Source organism: Tamandua tetradactyla, chromosome 7 (genome assembly GCF_023851605.1).
Source record: "Tamandua tetradactyla isolate mTamTet1 chromosome 7, mTamTet1.pri, whole genome shotgun sequence".
NCBI lineage: Eukaryota > Metazoa > Chordata > Mammalia > Pilosa > Myrmecophagidae > Tamandua > Tamandua tetradactyla.
Window position 1 is genome coordinate 129210551 of NC_135333.1, and position 4659 is coordinate 129215209.

General features: G+C 34.1%; 1 long non-coding RNA gene across 1 annotated transcript; it reads left to right on the forward strand.

Annotated features, from left to right (window-relative positions):
- Nucleotides 1–1922: 1922 nt before the first annotated feature.
- Nucleotides 1923–4172, forward strand: LOC143690142 (uncharacterized). Its single transcript, XR_013179010.1, has 3 exons — nucleotides 1923–2020; nucleotides 2652–2691; nucleotides 3739–4172. It is a non-coding gene; the product is annotated as an uncharacterized LOC143690142 (long non-coding RNA).
- The last annotated feature ends 487 nt before the right edge of the window (nucleotides 4173–4659 follow it).

Consider the following 4659-nt stretch of genomic DNA (forward strand, 5'->3'; position numbering starts at 1 on the left):
TTTGATAAAACATTCGCAAAACAGCTGTTCTTTGCATTTGCTTTATTTCATTTTGTTATTCTCTGCTCAGCTATGAAAAAGAGAAACACTGAACAAAATAATAAAATTAGTTATAGACTCTGTTCTGCCAAAGTTAGACTCAAATTATACTACAAAGAGAATATACAATTCAAATATGTATTTTATGCTTGGAAGCAGCCATTTGATTTGGTCTGTTATCATTCCTGGGGAAGGATTACCTGCGTGCATATTTGAAGCATTTCAGACCTATGCTCAGAGAAGCTACAGAAGGAACTGAATTGAGGATGGAAGAATACAAACAAATGAATGGCACAGGCCTTCTAACCTTTAAAAAATGTGGGAGCAGGAGATAATTTAGGGAAGGCAGCAATCTCATTGTCAATGTGTCTGCCCGTTGGTGATCATTTTACACAAGTGCTAAGTGCTCCAAATCTGAGTGTCAGTGTAAGAAGAATTCAGTGGGAAATCTGAATATTTCCACAGACTTGATATCACAGGTTGCTAATGCAGACAACAGTTATTGTGAAAAAATATGAAAACATTATTTTTATGATAAAACTCAACCAGTTTAACACAGTCTTTGATTTTCATTGCTGAGAAAGAATCACCACCCTTTTCTGAAAGTTCTCTTCTTAGTAGGAAATTTTTATCAAATATAATACAGGGACCATCCTTCCAAACCTAGGGCTTGAAATGACAGGAAAATAAGTGTGAAACACAGAGAGAGAGAGAAGTGCTTTAGCCTCAGCAGAGATTCAGCCCAGGCAACTAAAGAAACAGTTCAATGACCTCCATGAAAGCAAGTAGCGTGTTTTCTTGAGCCATTTCAAATCAGTATTCTAATAATCAGTTGGTGTGTATGATCGATGAATTCCTACGTCTTCACTCCAAGGTGAATATTTGATTATGCTGGCTCGCAGAAAGGTAAGGAGTGATTCTTTCACTACTTAAATGCCAAAGCTTTGTTTTCTCAATATTTTAAAACTGGACATCCAGATTTACAGTACAATACCAAAAGTATACATGACTAGAACAAACTTTTTCCCATCTCTATTAAAAAAAGTATTTTTACATAAATATATGAGCACACATAAATGTAAGTATTCAACCTATATACTCAGGACTATCATAGATGCATATTCTTATTTTGTTATGTTTCAATAAACGGAAATAATTATTAGAACTACATTTAAACTTAACTGAAAGAGATAATTGTGTAAATAAACATGGAATGGAGCATTATTAAAATGAATTTTGTCACATTCCAATTTTACACAATAGTTTTAATTTCTTAATGAGATAAAGCATATTTCCTTTCTTTTCTTGTATGCTGTATGATGGGGTCACATTTCATTATTTTTCCATGTGAATATCCCCTTATTGCAGTACCATTTGTTGAAGTTTTGTTTGTTTCTTGTTTGCTTTGCTTATTTGTTTTTTGGCAAGTACATGAGCATATTTGATTTTTTTTTCTTTTTCCTGCATGGGCTGGCACCAGGAATCAAAAACGTATTTGATTTTGAACCAAGGACACATTGTGGTTTAGTATGTAAAGGACTTAGGTCACTGTAGCATAAACTTGACCTCCGGGACAAGCATGCAAACTATGTGACCTTTGGTTTTTTTCATATATAAAATAGCGCAATCCTGTTAACTTGACAGGGGGTCTGTGAGGAATAGATATTATATTTATGCACATACCTGATTTTGCCAATTCTGACATATTATAAACAAAACTTTTGGATTTTAATGCATACATCTTTCAAGAGAGAGCCACTGAAAATAGAATGAGAGAATCACACTAAGAGGCTTTCAGTCAAGTTAAAGGGCTGCATTTAAGGAATTCAGACTAAGGCTAACTAACGACTTGTTCTATTCAATGTCTTATATATATGAATACAAATAAACATGCACCCTCCTTGACAACCTCCATGTTTATACCAAATGAAACTACAAAACTAAAGATGTAAAAACAATTTGGAGGTGATCCTGAATACAGGTATGTTACTCTCAATTTTTAGCCAAATAATAAAGAACCAACCTTTTATGGCTTTTATGTTCATTAAATGAGCTCAAGTGGTCCAAGTTTAAGTTCTGGCATATTAATGGTAGGGGTGGGGGTGGAGGTGCACAAATTAAATGCCCTTTTACCTTTTGTAGGACTATAAACTGGAACCTCCTGGCGTGAAAGAGTTGCTTAAGCAATATTTATAGAATTCTACATTTAAAAATTGTGCCCTCATTTAAAATTATTTTTTTAAGACATCAAATTAATCATTGCCATGTTTTTAGAACTTCAGTAGTACTCTCTCTCTTCACTCAAGCTGTATCTTTTAGAAACGGTCAAATGGTAAAGATTTTACCTTCTAAGAGGGATTTTCAGCAAGTTTTCAGTAACTAAAAGCAGGAGGTTGCAATAAAACCAGTTTTACAGGATGAATAATAGCATTTACTACCATGAATGCAAACTGTCTTCTGATTCTGAGGGCAACAGATATAAAAGACTGCATGAGAGAGAGAAATGGTCCTATGATCTTTATTTCTATGCCTTGAGCTTCATACGCTATAATCACTTTGTCAGTAAATGTGCCTTTCCAAAGGCAATATTTTACACATCTGTTCTCTTTTAGGTAAATCTGCCTTGTGGTGTGCTGCACACCGGACAGTTTTGTAAGTAAAAATACTCAGCTGCTGAACATGTGCAAAAACGTGATGTTAACAGTAATAATAATGACAGTGACAACAACTATAATAGTTTCTCCAGTCACAAACACACGGCTATCTTGGTATTGACCACCAGGATGAAGAAATTATTTTGTTAACATGAAACAAAAAGCATTACTTCTCACAGATGAGAGCATCCATTTATTTCTCCTAGTACAACATATAATATTATAGGGCCTTGTGTAAATTTCCCAAAAACACATGCTAAAATCATGTCAACTTAATTTGTTCACCATTTTAAATAAAATTATTCAATCAAAATAAACAAAGTAAATTAAATTAATTAAAATAAAACCAGGAAAGTATTACAGATAGTATTCGTTACATTTGAAATGAAGTGGTCAATCATTTTATACTGTTTTTTGTTTTGTATTTTGAGCATTATGTCCTCTGCTTAACTTCATGTTAAGGTCAATTAGAAAGGATCAAAAAGGAAGGAAATTCAAGAATCTCTTCTGTCAACAAGTGTGAAGAGTGTTTGGCACAAAATTCCTATTATCATTATATTCAGAGAGTCTATAATTCCTTTTCTCCCCCTCTTCTTCTCATGCTGACTGGGTTATCAATGGGAGACAGCAGATTATGGAGAGGCATAATTCAAATAGTGTGAGCTCTGGAAGCAGACTGCCTGGATTCAAATCTCCACCTTACTACTTTCTAATACAGTGAGGTTGAACAAATTGTTTAAATTCCCTAAGTCTTAGTCTCCCCATGTGTAATAAGGCAAATGATAATATTATTGATCCCCATATGTTTGCTATTATGATTAAATCAGCTACTCCCTGTAAAGTGCCTGTTACAGTATATGCTGTATAAATATTAGCAGGTGGTAGTCATAGTAGTTTCCCAACAGGATCTACTAGGCAATACATATGGTACTATGTGCAAGAGGGGGTTACTTCTTTCCCTACAAAATTGATCTTATTAAAGTTAATTTGATGTATTTTATTGTAACTGATCTTGCCATTGTTTTTTTTTTTTTTCCATAATAAGAACAAAACCACATATCAAGAAAGAAGTGCCACTGTTTTGACAGACTTCAGGAGAGACTGTCTTTTCAGACAAGGTGAAGTGGAGTAGCGGCTAAGTGAATGCACCTGGAGCCAGGCTGTCCAGGTTCAGCTTTCAGTTCTGCTGATGACTGTCTGTGTGACCTTGGATGAGAGGCAGTTATATCAGGGTTGTACGAGTTGAGGAGTAAATGAGTTAATATTTAAAGTGCTTAGAACAGTGACAGGCATGCAATAAGCACGTGTGTTATTACTCGGATATGTGTACATTTTTAGGCATTTTATTCCCAGTTTTTACACTGGACTATTTCTGAGCATGTTACTAGCTTTCTCAGGCACACAGCTCCACTATTCCTTATGTTGTCTTTCTCACAGACCAGCCTCATCAGACTTTACATTCAGGAGACATAGTTAGGAAAACAGTGTTATGCTTTAACCACACAGACATTAAAAAATAAATGTGGTATGGTTACACCTAAATACAGTTTGGTTATTTATTAATTTCCTAATGCATTTTGATGGTTCTTCTGATATTGTTCTCTTTAATTGAACTCTATTCCAAAACCCAGAATTTCTTCGGAATTTCAGTTGCTCAGTTTATGTAAATTTCTGAAATCATTGCCAAATCTCCACACCACCAGTCTGAATCTTCCATCATATTAGCTCACATTACAAACTAATATATTCTCTTTTCCAGTGTGATCATTAAAATCTTATTATGAGGAATTGCTGAATAATGTTTACATCCCTGTGAATATAAAGTGAATCACGCAAACACAATAATAGAAAACTGTGTTATGAACATTGCAGTCAATTTCATTAAAAAAAAGAGTTAAATTTATATTAAAATACCTATGCTACTAGACAGCCACTTTTTTTTTATTTTTTATCTTTGGCATGGGCA